This window comes from Pantherophis guttatus, chromosome 3 (assembly GCF_059756535.1).
Source record: "Pantherophis guttatus breed Tessera chromosome 3, ASM5975653v1, whole genome shotgun sequence".
Taxonomy (NCBI): Eukaryota; Metazoa; Chordata; class Lepidosauria; order Squamata; family Colubridae; genus Pantherophis; species Pantherophis guttatus.
In genome coordinates this window covers 197,883,361-197,901,606 of record NC_142065.1, presented here as the reverse complement: position 1 = coordinate 197,901,606, position 18,246 = coordinate 197,883,361, and the positions used below count along the sequence as shown (strand labels likewise).

Genomic DNA, 18,246 nt, shown 5'->3' with positions numbered 1-18,246 from the left:
AGTGGATCAAATCTCACCAGCTCAAGGTTGGCTCAGCCTTCCATCCTTCCAAGGTGGGTAAAATGAGGACCCAGATTGTTGGGGGCAATATGCTATTTAGTATACTGACTTTGGTGTAAGCTGCCCAGAGTCCTCGGGGTGACATAGAAATATGAATAATAAATAAAATAAATAAATAAATTATAATCCTATGCCCCTGGGATGGCTGTTTTAATTAGATTCTTTCTGATAAATAATTTACTAATGCTCTTGTTGTAAACTGGATACCCACCTAGCATTAATATTTTGAATAAACAACTTATTTGAGCAATAAATAAATATATCACAATTATTTATAGTACATTATGAAATGTACTATATACTAAATGTCACACTTGATTCTGCCATACCCTAACAGAGATGGGTAAGTTCTGGAGCTAGAAACTGTTTTGATTCATCGGCAGCATCTATCATAAATTCTTTAAATAAAGATATTTCACTAAGGCAGGAGTTCTGTCTTCTATCTGTTGAATATCGGGCATCTCCCTTCTTGACCACATCACAAATGACACCATTCGACAACATTTTGGTGTGACACCAATTATAGAGAAAATGAGAGAAGGCCGGCTCCACTGGTATGGACATGTCCTGAAAGCAGCACCTTCCACCATTGCCAAGACTACCTGCCAACTAGAAATTAATGGCCGGTGACCTCGCGGGCATCCAAAACAGAGATGGCAAGACACCATCAACAAAGATATGCAAGCCACCGGCCTCCACACTGGAGAGGCAGCTGACCATGCAAAGTGGCGTTCAATGATCCGAAAAGTGGACCCTGTACTTGCAGGTTCATGCTAGGAAAAAGAAGAAGAGGAATGGAGGAGGAGGAGGAAGAGGAGAAGGAGAAGGAGAAGGAGGAGAAGAAGGAGAAGGAGAAGGAGAAGGAGAAGGAGAAGAAGAAGAAGAAGAAGAAGAAGAAGAAGAAGAAGAAGAAGAAGAAGAAGAAGAAGAAGAAGAAGAAGAAGAAGAAGAAGAAGAAGAAGAAGAAGAAGAAGTAGTAGTAGTAGTAGTATTAGTAGTAGTTCTGTCTCCACTGTGGTTTGATTCCTATTAAAGCACTCTAAAAACAAACAGGTAGTAAGCGTATTAACACTGCAAGGACTGCCCTGTATCCCAGCTTGTGACAGCTGTAACTATCCTTTCCATCCAGACTAATGAGTTGCAGGATGAGTTTCCTGCAGCCTGGCTGAGCATGGGCTTTATAGTGTCTGACGTAGCTGATCTTGGCTGGCGGTGCAGTTTTTCTCCAATACATTCCTCCCCTGCCAGATATCAGACCTTAGAAGGAAATATCTTAGAAAGAGGAGGAAGCAACCCATAAACTGAGTTGCAGCAGACATAATGAGATTTGAATGGTGTTTTGCTGGCTAGTATTGCCAGGTTGTTTTAATTTACATTCACTTGCTGATTGCAAACTGGGACAGCAGCTTGTGTTAACTGGGAAAGCATAATGATAGGGGAGGAGGATGGCTAATTTCCATATTCTAGTTAATTAAAACAATTTGCACATAGCCAGCATGAGCGCAGTGGGTACCATGCTAGAAATGTGAGCCTTTATGTCGTTGTTGTTGTTTTTTTTTTTAAAAAAAAAACCTCAATCCTTCACGCATCATACTTCCAAAGACATACTCCTAGATCAGGGGTGTCAAACTCAATTTTGTTGAGGGCCGCATCAGGGTTGTGTTTGACCTCGGGGGGCCAGGGTGGGTCTGGCCAGGGTGGGCATGGCCAGCTCAGTATCACTCATGTGGGGGGGGGGCTTGTGGTGACTAGAGTGCTCTGCCAGCGAAAACAGGCTCCTGAGCTCTGTTTTCACCTGCAACGGCCTCCTGCAGCCCACTGCCAGCGAAAACAGAGCTCAGGAGGGACACCCGTGGCCCTCGCAAGCTCTATTTTCACTGGCAGAGGCACCGCAGGCCGGTCCTTCACTGTTTCCAGGGCAGCCCTGCAGGCCAGATCTAAGCACCCCATGGACCAGATCCAGACCTGGGGCCTTGAGTTTGACACCCCTGTCCTAGATTATTAAATTGGCTGAGATATGTAGTGGCCACGTCAACCTTCCAATTTTGGTGGAAGGAGTCCTTGAGGATATACAGAGATAATAGTTGCCTTAAGAACTTTGGCTCCTAGCTAAGGCTTTCATTTCTGACATTTAATTGGGGAATGGAGGTAATTTGCATCCCCTTCTTTTTCCATAACTTGAAATTCATAGTGAACTATCCTGTTTCCCCGAAAATAAGACATCCCCTGATAATAAGCCCAATTGAGCTTTTGAATGCATGTGCCAAAATAAGCCTCCCCCTGAAAATAAGCCCTCCCTGAAAATATTTAAACACAGAGCTGGAAATCAGGTAAGATGGCAAGAGGAGCCCATCTTGCTCCATGCGCCCAAAATAATAAGACCTCCCCAAAAATAAGGCCAAGCGCTTATTTTGGGGGTCAAAAAAATATAAGACAGGATCTTATTTTTGAGGAAACACTGTATTCCACACCATCATCCATTCCATCTGCGAAAAATTCCCAGTGCATTTTAAACTGAAACTCATAGTATCATCAGCCAGGGATTTCTCTTACCTTAACTGGCAGAAAACAAGGTGGCACAGTGGTCAGAATGCAGTACGGATAGTTCTCGACTTACAACAGTTCATTTAGTGAGCATTCAAAGTTACAACAGCACTGAAAAAGGTGACTTATGGCCATTTTTACGATCCCCGTGGTCACATGATCAAAATTCAGACGCTTGGAAACTGACTTGTATTTATGACGGTTGCAGTGTCCTGGGGCCATGGGATCACCTTTTGTGAACTTTGGACAAGCAAAGTCAGCGGGGAAGTCAGATTAACATAATAGCCGTGTTACTAACTTAACCACTGCGGGGATTCATTTAACACCTGTGGCAAGAAAAGTCATAAAATGGGCAAAAATTCACTTAACTGTCTCACTGAACAACAAAAAATTGGGGCTCAATTATGGTCTTAAGTTGAGGGCTTCCTGTATTAGAGGCTAGCTCTGCCCCATACCCTGGAGCTCGATCCTGATGAGGCTCAAGGTTGACTCAGCCTTCCATCCTTCTGGTCAGTAAAATGAGGACCCAGATTGTTGGGAGCAATAGGTTGACATTGTAAACTGCTCAGAGAGCACTATGTGGGCAGTAAGTGCTATTGCTATTTGTTTTATTGGCTGTCCATTATTTTTTCAGGAGTCTTCGCCAATGTCAAAGTTTTAAAAACTCAATCCTCTTTCAGTCCTGCTTCTTCAGCATCCAAAACTTGCTTCCATTGAATGTCATTAGGAAAAGCCATTGTCTACTCAGCACTGATCTGAGTAGGTATAAACACATTTTGGTATCTGATTATATTTTCTGAAGCTTTTGTGGTTACTTTACCCAGAGATAGTCTGGCATATACTCTGAGACTCTATAAAAAAGATGTTGAGACTCTAGAAAGAGTGCAGAGAAGAGCAACCAGGATGATTAGGGCACTGGAGGCTAAAACATACAACGAACAGTTGCAGGAACTGGGCATGGCTAGTCTAGTGAAGAGAAGGACCAGGGGAGTCTTGATAGCAGTCTTCCAATATTTGAGGGGCTGCCACAGAGAGGAAGGGGTCAAGCTGTTTTCCAAAGCACCTGAAGGCTAGACACAGAATAATGGATGGAAACTGATCAAGGAGAGATTCAACCTGGAAATAAAGAGAAATTTTCTGACAGTGAGAGACAGTGAGAGCAACCAATGGAACAGAAGTTGCCTTTGGAAGTTGTGGGACGTCATCACTGGAAGCTTTCAAGAGACTGGACTGTCATTTGTCAGAGATGGTGTAGGGTCTGCTTGGGCAGGGGGTTGGACTAGATGACCTACTAGGTTCCTTCCAACTCTGTTAATCTGTATCTGTATCTATTTCTTGACTGCTGATTTCTTTGCTGTAGAGAATGCATCCTAAAAGGCAGAAGCTATCCATACTTCAGTATCTTCATTGTTAATTGAAGATACACCGGTTGCTATATCTGTTGCCATTAGTTTGGATTTATTTATATTTCATCTCAGCTCCCTCCTCCTTTTTCTTCTGTGTTCCTTTGATTTTCATTGCCAGAGCTTGCAGATCATTTGCATTTTCAACTATCGGAGTATTTTCATCAGCACGGTGCAGGTTTATTGATGTTTCTCGGATCATTTTAAAACCTTGCTTAACTACTTCCAATCCCTCAATATATATTCTGTATTGTGGGGAGTGTTTGCAGTCTGGTTCCACTCCTTTATTTCATCATCTTCTGTCCAGACTGTGGCTTCCTGACCTCTGTATAAGTTTTTTATGAGGACAATGATTCTTGTTTTTCTGAGCACCTTCCGCAGCGTGATATGTTTGACACCATGGAAGGCCTTTCTGTAGTAAAGCACATAGTGACTTCTTTTTGATATTCTTTGGCCTTCTCAATTATTCAGCGTGCATCAGCAGTAATGTTCCTTAGTCTTTTCGAAAGCCAGCATGAATATTTGACATCTCTTTTTCCATCTAGACCAGTGTTGTGGTCCGCCAGTGGCCAGCAGAGCTGGCAGCAGTTTTGGATAGTGAGGAGGTTGGGGAGGAACATGGGCCAGTCCTGGAGTCTGGGGAAAACTCTGATGAGGGCTCTGCATCGGAGGCAGAGAGGGGGCCAGGGCCGTATGCCAGTTACCAGCTGCATTCGGAGTCAGACATCAGTGAGGCAGACGAACAGCTGGAGCCTGTTCCCAGTGTGCACATGAGCAGAGTTGCCAGACGAAGGGAACAACTAAAGAACAAGGGTCGACTTGGGAGTAAGGCCACAGGTGGACGATGAATGGCCCCTCCCAGAGGGAATAAAAGGGGTGTGAAAGGGGAGTGGAGTTTGCAGGAGACAATTAATTTGCTTAATTGGTTCGTGACTCCTTGCCAAGTTTTGAAGATATCAGCCTGGCAGCTCTCCAAGCCAGATAAGGTCTGTGACTGTAAATTCTTCCTTGAAAGACTTTGCTGGATGTGAATGAGAAGAATTCACAGTAACTTAATAAAAAGGGGTTTTTGTCGGGACAAGGAGTCTGCTTCATGCTCTTGGAAAGCCTAGGTCAGAACAACCAGGGATTCCGCCAACCTCCGGTCCATGGAGGAAACCAGGTGTCAACTCTGAAGCTGGCCTGACAGAGGCCATCTTAGAAGTGCCTCTGCCCTGTATCTATGGAGATGGAAGGATTCCCCTTGTTATGATTGTGATGCTGATATGCAAACTATTACACATATTGTGCAAGATTTCCCACGATGTGCTTCTCTGGTTCTCTAGAAGATCTGCACGAAGCAACACCAAATGTGATCACCTGGAGAGCTGAATTGGACATCCAGTTTTGAGGTCACTGCAATATCCCATAGAAGTTTTACTTACAATTTTATAGACTGTGTATATATGTTTACTTATCTTCTGTCATGTTCTCATCATGCGCTAAATAATAATAATGCATCTTTTTTTTTTTGTTGGACTGTAGATTGCGATCTTTCAATCTAATGACGACAATGGTATTCTCCAAATTTGCTCTCATAGTTTGATTACAACCTTGACTGATTCTTCTTCTGATGGTTGCCATATTGCTTATGCCGTCATTTCTGTTGTTAAGTGAATTTTGTCCCATTTTATGACCTTTCCTGTCTCAGTTGTTAAGTGCAGATTAATAATTTATCACTGCAGTTGTTAATCCTGTTGTTAAATGAATCTGACTTCCCCATTAACTTTGCTTGCCAGAAGGTTGCATGACCCTGGGACACTGCAACGGTCTTAAATATGAACCAGTTGCCAAACAGCTGAATGTTGATCACATGATCATGGGGATGCTGAAAAGGTCAAAACAGTACTATGCTTAGGTCAAACCGAAGACAGCAAAGTTCTAAGTTGTCTAAACCCAAAATTTTGAGTCTGGCATAAGGTATTTTGTTGCGAGCAGAGGAGTGGAGGACTCTTCTTGTGAAATATCTCTGGACTCATTTAATTGTATTAATGTCCGATATGCAATGTGGGTTCCAGACAGATGAGCTGTATTCAAAAAAAAAATTTGTGGTCCCAGTTGTGGACATAAGATGAGGACTACCTGTACATAGATCTCCAAGGTGAATTCATAGGAAGGAGCAGCCTTCCATTTGTATTATGTACCTGGAACTCTGATTGTCTTCTGCAGAGAAAGCCATTGGGCAAGGGGGTTTTCAGTTGGTAGCACTTGCAAGATTTCCTCCCTATTGGATTTTGATTTTTTAATGGTATGGTTTCAATATCAAGATTGAATGTTGATGTTTAATTCAACTTTATTACATTGTTAAATTTCATTGATGTTTTCAGTTTATGCTAGTGGCTGCCGCAGAGTGGCTTGCCAAGAATATACAGTTGATAAATAGGATGGATGGATGCATGCATGGATGGATGGATGGATGGAGAAATGGATGGATGGATGGAGAAATGGATAGAGTCTGAAGCAGCCATTGAATCCAACCGCCTACACGGTGCCAGAATTCAAACTCTAACAATGCTGGCTTATGACTCTCCAAGCTTCTACTTGAACATATCCAGTGGTAGGATCCTTCCGTTTTAACAACTGGTTCGGTGATTGTGTGCTTCACGTGCACGCATGGGCCAGATGCACACTGCGTGCGTGTGCACAATTCAACAAAAAATCACCTTCCGCTTTAGTGCTAGAGAATTAAAACAGCTGAGGCATGGCAATCCGCTCTGCCATGCTAATCAGCTGCGAAGATAAAGGTAAGTAAAGCAGGGACAGGTGGGTGGGCCCAGCTGATTGTTGGAGCAAACCGGTTCACTCCCAACTGATTGTTGGGCAACTGGTTTGTCCAAACCGGTCCGAACCAGTAAAATCCCATCCCTGAACATACAGTATCTATAAAAGGAGAGCTTTCCATTTTCCTTAACAATTGGTCCCATTTGCAAAACCTATTCTTAGAAATTTCTCTTGAATGTTCCACCAGAATTTGTCCTCCTGTATCCATTACTCTGTGCCCTCCCTTGTTGGGGAACTTGATAACAGAACATGGTCTTCTAGGCAATACCCCATCAGTGTTGGAGGACTGTTCCCATATTCCTCCCCAAGATCAAAGATGCCCACTTCTTTCTTTTATATATACAGTATATATATTAATTATCAAAGTCAGTCTATTCATTTCTGCACAATCTAATATTTTCTTAATTACTTTGTCTTCTGAAGGGATTTTCTCTACTTTCCATCTTTGCGCAAATACTATCCTCACTGCAGTTATTACTTGTATAATCAAATATACCTTTTCTTTCCTAATTTTCTCTGGAAGGATAAAGATGCCTACTTCTTTCGAATGTGCAACCTATTTTTAAAATGTGTGTGTGTGTGTGTGTGTGTGTGTGTGAAGAACACATATGGACACCTTGCTTCTTATGTTAAGCCTAAAATGGTTTGGGAAATGCAAACTTAACACTATACACCCTTTTATCCCTCTCTTGTTAGCCGTAAACGAAAACCCTCTTTGCTGTTTTCTCTTGACAATATTGATGAGGTTGGTGCACAAATGAGGAGCCAAATAAAAAGTCATGTTAATTTCAAGCTCCAGTGAAAACCGTGGCAGGGATAAACAGGAGGGGGAAATCAAAAGTTTCTGAAAAGATACAGAAAACAGCTGGAGCCGAAGCGTTGATCTCCAGGTAAAATACAAAGGATTGATTGAAGCAGGGGTTGCAAATTGGAACATCCCTGAGTTATTTAATGGAGGATTTGTCAAAAAGTGCTAAGAGCCCTTTTTAGAAGAAGAAAAAAAATCTAGAGGTTCCTGCTCGATGGACTGCTGCCATGTATTAGCACTTCTGTCCTTACAAATAAATTTTATGCCCAATCCGGTAATGTTTATAGTCTTGGCATCATATCCACGAACAACTATTGTTCTGCAATGGTCAGATTTCATCCTGATGTTTCATTGGCAGAACCTATTACTAGGTGTCCAGCGAGACTTTTAATGTGGTTTTAAACATCTGTTGCCTCTTCAGTATGAAATCTCGGAAATGCATTGTGTCATTTGATTACCTGATGGAAAAGAAATCACTTTTGGCAAAGTAATGGTTTCCTGCAAATTTCAGGCAAAATGTATTTTATTTTGTGTCGAATTGTTTTCCATGGGCTTCTTGCTCTTAAGATTAAGTGCCCGGATTTTATAATTATTGGTTGATCCAATTTCTCAAACATAGCTGATGCGTAATACTTTTATTCATCTGGAATGTTCCCAATTATTTGAATGAGCTTGCATAAGTGAAATTCTGTTATACATGATTAATTGATTGCACGGCTGGAATTTTGTCAATGGTTGCACAGAAAAAAATCTGAAAAATCTATCAAGAGTTGACCACTTTGCTGCTCTTGGATAATCTTGAAAAGAACCAATCAGAATGAGACTTGGTTAGTATTTGGATGGAAAACACCAGGAAACCTGAGGGTGTGAACTAAACTAGGAAGTTAGAAAATTAAGGCAGTGACAAATAATTTCCATGTTTCAAAATATTGCATACACATGAACTTTCCAGAAGATGAATTCCACTTGAAGGAGACTTTGCCTATACCAGTTGAAGAGAATATTTGTAGTTTGGGGTTGAATTCTGGGATCCTTGGGTTGGTTTTTTTTTTTCACATTATCCAACTAGGTTACTCATCAATGCTAGAAAGGAGTGGGGTCTGTTCTCTGTTTATATACATATAAACAAATTCCTTGTGCGTCCAATCACATTTGGGCACTAAACCTGTCCTGTCCTGTCCCGTCCCGTCCCGTCCCGTCCCGTCCCGTCCCGTCCCGTCCCATCCCATCCCATCCTATAACAATAGCAATAGCAATAGCACTTAAACATATATACCACTTCACAGTGCTTTACAGCCCTCTCTAAGCAGTTTACAGACTTAGCATATTGCCCCCAACAATCTGGGTCCTCATTTTACCAACCTCGGAAGGATGGAAGGTTGAGTCAACCTTGAGCCAGTGAAATTCAAACTGCCAAATTGCAGTCAGCTGGCAGTCAGCAGAAATAGCCTGCAGTACTGCATTCTAACCACTGTGCCAACATGGCTTTTACTATCCTATCCTATCCTATCCTATCCTATCCTATCCTATCCTATCCTATCCTATCCTATCCTATCCTATCCTATTCTTACTTGTTTTAATTTAACTGATCTCTAATTATCTTCCCAACCTTGCCTTGGCATGACATGACTATGACATGATTATTTTACTGGAGCTGAACTTTCCTTGTCCCAATCTGTTCATTTGGTTTCCTTTAGGATTTATGTGCAGAACAATAATATGCTTCTCTCGTTGATTCTAGCGTCAAAAGTATCATTGTATGGATAGTTACAGCACTATCAAGATGCACCGTGTTGTACAAAGTAGAAAGGAATGGTGGAGTCAGAGGAATAGAAGGAGATCCAGCAAAGGGATAAACAAGGGGAGCAGAAGCATTTCAAATATATGTACCTAGACTTAATTACAGTAATTAATGTCACTTAATACTGCATAAATTTGGCTTATCATGTCTGCTGTGTAGTACCCAAATAATGGATGGCATATTAAAATGACTTTAAGAGCCTATCATTTTAGAATTTAGTCTATTGACAGAGCTGCGGACCTCTAAATGAAAATGTCCATTAAATAGAGAAAACCTATAATGTTGAAGGCTTAATTATGTTTCTGGTTCCTGGTGATGAGAATTGTTTCTAAAAATTAAATTGGCTTAATCTTGAATATTAAGAAGAACTGTGAACCGTTAGTGTTGCTAAATCAACATGATAAATTATCCTAAGCTAGCATTTCAGGGAGCCTCCGAATTGCAGCAGAATAAAAACATGAAAAATAAATAAAAATGAAATAATATGTGTTCTGGTTCTAGGTTTACATAGAGCTAGGTGAGATTGTTTTTGGAATAGCTCCTTCCAACAAATCTATGACCCAAATACATAGTAAATTCATCACCCTCCAACTATTCTGAGATCAATGCAGAGATGGGTTTCAGCAGATTCTGACCAGTTCTGGAGAATCGGTAGCGGAAATTTTGAGTAGTTCGGAGAACCGGTAGTAAAAATTCTGACTGGCCCCGCCCCCATCTATTCTCTGCCTCCCAAATCCCAGCTGATCAGGAGGAAATGGAGATTTTACAGTATCCTTCCCCTGCTATGCCCACCAAGCCACGCCCACCAAGCCATGCCACGCCCACCAAACCACACCCACAGAACTGGTAGTAAAAAATTTTGAAACCCACCACTGGATCAATGGGCCTTAAGTTAGTTATCATCAAATTTAAACACACACATTTAAGTATAACTTCATTTGCCTCACTTTCTTTGAAGTAAACATACAAGAATGCAGAATGTAATTGTTGGTAGAAGAAGAACCACCCATCTTGGATTTCTCCTGTGTACAAATAGTGTACAAATAGACAAGGAAAGGGAGGTAGCCATCTTGGGACCTTCTGGTGGCCTCATATTGCTGTCCATCACTCTATTTGCCCCATGTGATTTTTAGGAAAACACATCCCTGATTGTGAAGAGCCAGAAGGTTGGCTGGACCAACAGTAGTAGTTTCAGTTATAACAGACCCCTCAATCACTCTTGGTCTTACTTCTTCATGAAGTGGACCTAACTTGATAGCTTCAGGGTATCCTTCCAAATGGTTTCCCCGCCAAGGGAAACCTTTCTCTCTTTTAACTCCAGAATCTCATGTATTTGCCATCAAAAAGTCTGAATGTCTTTTTGCAGTTCTATAGTAGTGATACAAATGAAAATTACGAGGAGAACAATTGTTGCTGCCCCAGGATATACAGCCAACATTTGTTCTGCCGTGAGATGGGTGACATAAATTTAATCAATCAATAATAGTATTTTTTTTAAAAAGAACAAATGACCATTTCCCAAGCTACAAACTAGCATTTTATGGACTCCTGACTCTGTTCCTTTCTACTCTGAGTTATGAAAACACCAGATATATACTCACTTAGTTGTTATAGATGCTCTTTGGAAGTCCGTAGGGTGCCATCCAGGGGTGAAATCCAGCAGGTTCTGGAGAACTGGTAGCGGAAATTTTGAGGAGTTCAGAGAATTGGCAAATGCCACCTCTGGCTGGCCCCAGAGTGGGGTGGGAATGGAGATTTTGCAATATCCTTCCCCCAGGAGTGAGGACCAAATGGGGATTTTGCAGTATCTTTCCCCTGGAGTGGGGTGGGAATGGAGATTTTGGAGTATCCTTCCCCTGCCACACCACACCCACCCAGCCATGCCCACAGAACCAGTAGTAACAAAATTTGGATTTCACCACTGGTGCCACCTAACAGAACAGCCTAGAAATCAAAAGTATCTTGCCAAATGTTCATAGCCTTCACCTTCCCCAAGTTGAGGAAGGGCTTATTTGGGGGGACAGCATAATGCATTATCATCAACATTGTACATCATCAATGTTCATTGGGCAGTTGTTCCTAAACCTCAGAATTATTCCTACCCAAACAAGTTTGCCCTTGTGTTTGAAGGAGATTGAAAGCACGGTTCTGCTGTACTTCAATGTCTTTAGGGAGATAAGGAATTCTCTTATTTCACTTTTTCTGCAACACTAATCCAGGAAGAAAGACTTTTATTATATAAAATAATCTACTTTCTGATTCTAACGCTAGCTCCACCAGCAGTGTGGTTAGGTTCGCCCTTGCTGTGATTAAAATATGCTATGAAATACCGGATCCCTGATTATTATGTTAGATATATGAACGAATATGAAAAAGCATAACAAAAATCCCTGTTGAGACAAAAACATAAAAAAAAAAAAATAGAGACCCTGATTGATTTTGCTTGTCTGGTGATTGACACCATTTCAGTAAAAGTGAAGTTTTGTTATTAGAATTAGTATTCAAAGACCTTGGAATACCGCTGCATATTGTTTTCTTTCGTAAGCTCATAAATTTTTATGCAGGTTAACTGCATAAAAAGCTCATTGTATTGTAAGTTAATTAGCGTTGGGAGGGAGGGCCCGCTGAGAGGTTTGCAGTGGGGCCCAAGTGATTCAACTGACTCCCAACTTCATAAGTGTTTGCGGGATTCATTGCTTTCATCCAAATGACACACATGCAAACAAATATTTGTGTATGTTAGTCAGTCAGCATGTTGCTACTTTTAATATTTCCTCCCTTAGATCAACTGACAGTTTGCCATTTGAATTATTTGTAAACACTACAGAAGCTGTAATTGTTGATATTTAAACCAGAATTTCTAATTACAAATTGAAACATTCCCTGGATAAATGCCGCAAATATTGTTGTACAGAGAAGGCATTTTCATAAAGATACCTCCCCTTCATTTACTGCTTTAGCTAATACCAACTCATAAATACATTTCAGACTCCCTGTCAGTGTTCCAAGTAATGCACCCATAGAAAGCAGAACTCTGAGGCAGGTAAATTCCTCAAAGGACAATTTTATTGGATACATCATATTGGCACAACTGGTGAAAACTGACTCTGAAAGTTTCACCTAATTGAAAGAGAAAGTTTCCCTCCTTCCCCAAGTCATCAGTCACATGGTCCAGTCAAGGTGCTGGCCAGTTGCTTGGTTACTTCGCTCCACCTCTCCCGGCCACCTGTTGGAATGACCTTGGTTCCCACAGAAAAACTTCATATTTTGACTACAACACCCCAACTAACTATTTCCCTCCCCCTCCCATCTAGTGGCAGCCCTGAAGCCTCAAAGATGGCCCCAGCCAGGTTCACTTCAGGGTTGGCACTCCCTATTATTCTGTTTTACTATTCTCTTCCTAGAACAATAAATTAACTTTGGCAAAATGCAGGTGGTTCACCAAAGAAGCTTTCACCAAAGAATTTCAATTAGATAGCACAAGCTCTTGAACTTATGAATTGAATCTGGTTGTTCCCATCAACAATGGATTTTATCTGCAGACTGGTGTAGGAACAATTTTGCTTCGGCCCTCAAAATCTGTTTTGCAGGTGGAGATTTCTGGGAAGGTAGTGGGTAGTTCTATTTTATAACCAGAAGTTCATTCATAAACTTTGGATTTCACTCAATATGCTCCGTGGATCAATTGCAATATCATTTTATAAAATTCCCAGTAATGGGGTAGTGGGGAAAGGAAATAGATAAAAAAAACAGAAGACCCAACGCAAGTAGAATGCCATTCCATTTTCTTAAACTTCATCTGGGATAGGGGAGAAGGATTTTTAGATAACTCCTTGTTGGAGAGCGCAGTGTGACTATTTTGAGGCAAACCAGGAGCAAAATACAGTAAACAGTGGTTTGTCTTTCAAATAGTGGTTTATCTACAGAGAATATACATACATGTACTAGGCAAAGTCAGGCAATCAATCATCAACTACAGCACAGAAACACACATGGAGAGAGGGACACCCTGACAGGGCCTCTCTTATATATACAGCCTCTTAAAGTCGTATCAGCTCAAAAACCTTGCTGACTCATTTCCTGCCTTATATCATTGTAGCAGCTGGTCAGCTCTTAAAGTATTTCCCTGACACTCTTAACAGAAAATACTTTGAAGGCTATTATCATATCACCTATTATAATTAGGTGTTTCAGATGCAGTATTAAGATGCTGATAAAATAATTGAAACAAGGAGGAGTTTATTGAAAGTATTCCCAAGAAAGTACTATATTTTAAGGAGTTCACAAATCTATTCCTTAGTCAAATGATTTTCTGTTCAGAAATAAATGTGAACTGGAGATTATAATTGTACTTGGTCACTGGCATCATACATGCCACTAGATGGTAGCATTTATTCTTCAAATACAACTGTCAGCCACACCTGAGTTGCCTTCTCAGATCCAGGTGAGTGGCATTGGATGGTACTCAACCATTATTTGAAATTGATTTACCACTGGTTCATTGACATAAGAGCTTGACAAACCTCTCTCTAATAGACCTCTGTGTTGAGCTGAAAAAAAGCTAAGCACAGATTTCCCTTTTCTTTCTTTGCTTTTTTTTTTAATTGCTGATCATCTGCCTCATTTACCACTGGAAGACAATTGAATTTTCTTAAAAGTTCTTAGGTTTTCTTAAGCGTTGCCCCTAATCACAATAGGCGAGAATATTTGTAGCTCAAGATTGAATTGTGGGGTCCTTGATGTTCTCTGAGCTTGGTTGTTTACTTGCAGGCATAATGAAATGCTTGCAAGAAAGAACGAAGCTCAGAGAGGACCAAGGACTCCACAATTTTATAACAGCCCCATAAACTTCATTTTTTGTAGTTCAAGACCATGTGAGTGAACCTTTTGTGCCCAGCCTTGTTCAACCGTTTGATTGATTATATGCCACCAAGTTGGAGTCAACTCTTATAAAATCTCACAGGGAATATCATCACATCCACTATTCTGATTTTTGTAGTATAAGACACATCACAGCATCTGATTATATTTTCCAAGGCCTTCATTGCAACTCTTATCAAGTGTTAATCTGCAGAGTATTTCTTGACTGCTTGTCCTTTTGATGGTTGATCCCAAAGGGCAGGAGCTTTCTATCACTTTATTGTCTTCATTTTCAGTTCTAAGGCTGTACCTATTGCCGTAAGTACGATTACTAGATTCTTGTGTAGGGGCTTGAATAAATCCTCTATACTGCAGCCTAAGTGGTGGTCCTGATTCTTTGCACCTGACACGTTCCAAGAAAACAAAAGTCATTTATTTTGGTGGAAAATGGGGCTGCACCAGTGGTGGGTTGCCCCCGGTTCAGTCCGGTTCGCAAGAACCGGTAGTAAAACTGGTGGGAGGCTCTGCCCACTGATCTGGATGCAGTGGTGGGTTCCAACTGGTGTTACTACCGGTTCTCTTCATGCACATGCTTTGTGCGCAAGTGCCAAAATTGCGCTCCGCACAAGCGCATTGGCCAGCTGAGGTGCGGCAATCCACTCTGCCACGCCTATCAGCTGGGCTAAAAACCAAGAAATAAAGGTAGGAATAAAGCGGGGGCGGGTGGGAGGGTGGGAGGGCCCAGCTCCCAGTCACAGAGAACCAGTTCGGTGACGTCACATCATCACCCAGCTCAGCCGAACCGGGCCGAACTGGGAGCAACCCACCACTGCCTGGACATCATCACACACGCGGCCCCGTTGTGAACCGGTAGTAAAGATAAGTAGAACCCACCCCTGGGCTGCACAATTGTAGGGAGACTGGGGCCATTTTGATTCAGAATTCAACGTGTATTCATCTGTTTTGACTATCTCCATATAGTATTCACAGCATAACATATTTCAATCTGTGGGTCCATTGTTTACAGTCTAGCATCTTACCTTTGACTGTAACTGGAAATACTCCTTGTTTTTTGTTTTTTTGCCGGGGGTGGTGGTGGAGGAAACATCTGTTTAGTCTCCTCAGGCTTAGCATCTCATTTGCTCTGAATTTGTCCACTCCACACCACTAATTTTAGCAAGCCCATCTGTGCAACAAGCTTGTTACAAGGCATTTAAGCAATTAGCCGTGCCACCTATAAAATGCAGCAAACACAGTGTCTTTTTCATTTGTTTTAAGACATCCAAACTAACCAAAGAGAAAAGGAAGCAAAGGATTCTCTCCCTCCCTAATAGAAACATCTGGCTCATACTGTAAGTTTGGGACTGAAGGGTCATGTCATGTCACTGGGGCAGATCTGAATCCTGACAGGTCTTCTTCTCTTGATCAGAACTGGAGATTCTTTGTGAAGCCTATCCTTGAAATGGGAATCTCCTTTTTTTCCTGACATAAAAAAAAAATCTGAATGTTTCAAAATGTCCTTGTCTGTATATAAATTGTATACATCGATAGGAAACAGAGTTTGTGAGTAGCTTCTTCCTATGAGGGATGTTCACGCTTTCAACTGCCAAGGGATGTGTTTTGATTCTTTTTGTTACCCTTCTTCACTTACAATATCCTCTAGTTACAAGTACTCATCTTGGTTCTTAGCTTTATAATTCAATTTTTCTAAGTTTAACTTTTTTCTAACACTTTTCTTTTTACTTTTTATTGTATTGTAAATTGCCCAGAGTCACTGTGTCATTGAGATGAGCAGTAGAGAAATTTTAGATGGATAGATAGGTGATAGATAGATAGATAGATAGATAGATAGATAGATAGATAGATAGATAGATAGTGTTTCCCCGAAAATAAGACCCAGCCAGAAAATAAGTCCTAGCATGATTTTTCAGGATGCTCATAATATAAGCCCTACTCCTAAAATAAGCCCCAGTTAAGATTGTCAGCTAGATGGATGCATTTAGTATTGTATTTCCCCCAAAATAAAACCTAACCAGAAAATAAGCCCTAATGCGTCTTTTGGAGCAAAAAATTAACATTATTTTATTAACATTATTTTCAGGGAAACACGATAGATACTGTAGATAGATGATAGATGATAGCTAGATAGCTAGATAGCTAGATAGCTAGCTAGCTAGCTAGATAGATAGATAGATAGATAGATAGATAGATAGATAGATAGATAGATAGATAGATAGATAGATACATAGATACATAGATACATAGATACATAGATACATAGATACATAGATAGATAGATAAAGAGAAGGACTAGGAGTGACTTCATAGCAATCTTTCAATGTTTGCGGGATTGCCATAGAGAAAAGGGGTCAACATATTCTCCAAAGCACTTCAAGGCCAGACAAAGAAATGATGAATGGAAATTTATCAAAGAGTGATCCAACATAGAACTAAGGAGAAATTTCTTGACAGTGAGAACAATTAATTGGTGGAATGGCTTCCCTCCAGAAGTTGTGGGTGCTCCATCACTGGAGATTTTTAAAAAGAGATTGGACAGCCATTTGTCCAGAATAGTATTGGGTCTCCTGCTTGAGCAGGGAGTTAAACTAAAAAACCTACCTCCAAACCTACCTTCCAACTCTGTTATACTGTTTTTGTTACTCCAAATTCCAGATTTTACTTTCTTTATCATCTTCTTTACACCAAAAATGCATTTTTAAAAAAGAAAAGAAAAAACAAAGAAAGCCAGCAGCAAGGTGGTTACTCAGTTATGGTAGGGATGAATGAACCAGTGGAAGAGTTGAAGGATTAGGAAAGGGACAGATCATTATGGAGAAAATCTATGTGGTTACTAGGAATCGTCAACAATTTGATAGCCTGTAATTACCATCCTCCCATACAATCCTCTATTCTTCATAGAATAGAATAGAATAGAATAGAATAGAATAGAATAGAATAGAATAGAATAGAATAGAATAGAATAGAATAGAATAGAATAGAACAATCATCTTAAATCCTCAGCCCCATTCTATTCTCCTACTCCTAATCCTGGATTTAACCTTGTAATATCAATGAATACAAATGTGTCTATGGAATGCATGCTATCACATTCTATTCTGTGTATAGTTTTTAACTATAGTGTACATTAGTAAAGGAAATAGTAATTTAAAAAAAACATCCAAGGGAATGCATTTTCCATTAATTTTTTTTACATCATATCAGTATAGAATTAGAGATTTAGACTCAATATACTAACACTCTCAGCTCTGTTTGATTGTTTGTAACTTTCCATTGGGTGAAACAGGATGTCATAGGGCAGCGATGGCTAACCTTTTTGCCGTCACGTGCCAAAAGCGGGGTGAGTGCGGGTGGGTTACGCGCATGTGCCCACACCCATAATTCAATGTGCCCTGCCCCCCCCGCACATATGTGTGTGACCCCCTGCTCTCCCCCCGCTTTTCGCACGTGATAGCCCGGTAGGCTTGGTAGCCCATTTTTTGCTCTTCCCAGGATCCAGAGGCTTTCTAGGAGATGGGGAAGGGCGAAACGGCCTTCCCCACCCCGCACCCCTGAAGGTTTTCTGGACACAGGAAATAGCCCATTTCCCGACTTCCGGTGGGTCCAGAAGGCCCGAAAATCAGCTGGCTGGTGCGCGCATGCACGGTGGATCTTAGCTAGGGCAACGCTCACGTGCCCACAGTTATGGCTCCACCTGCCACCTGTGGCACGCGTGCCATAGGTTCGCCATCACGCCATAGGGCAACAGTTTTTGAATGAATGTATCTTAATTGGATTAATTTACAGAATAAAAATCCAGGGGCTATGATTCCTGTGGGATTGAAATTTGGCAAAGTTGTGGCCACTTCAGTGCTGCCTTGCCACTACTACACTACTGTGGTCAGCTGTGGTTATGTAAGCATCAGTCTCAATACTCCCTCCCAGCTTCCTGG

At 41.1% G+C, this 18,246-nt stretch overlaps 1 protein-coding gene and 1 long non-coding RNA gene across 2 annotated transcripts in view; both read left to right on the top strand.

The window, feature by feature from the left end:
- Positions 1 to 18,246, top strand: part of SAMD12 (sterile alpha motif domain containing 12) — a 326,394-nt gene that overhangs the window by 178,720 nt on the left and 129,428 nt on the right. The window lies entirely within an intron of this gene.
- LOC117668373 (uncharacterized) lies at positions 6,449 to 9,637 on the top strand. Its single transcript, XR_009620134.2, has 3 exons — positions 6,449 to 6,603; positions 7,524 to 7,717; positions 9,377 to 9,637. It is a non-coding gene; the product is annotated as an uncharacterized LOC117668373 (long non-coding RNA).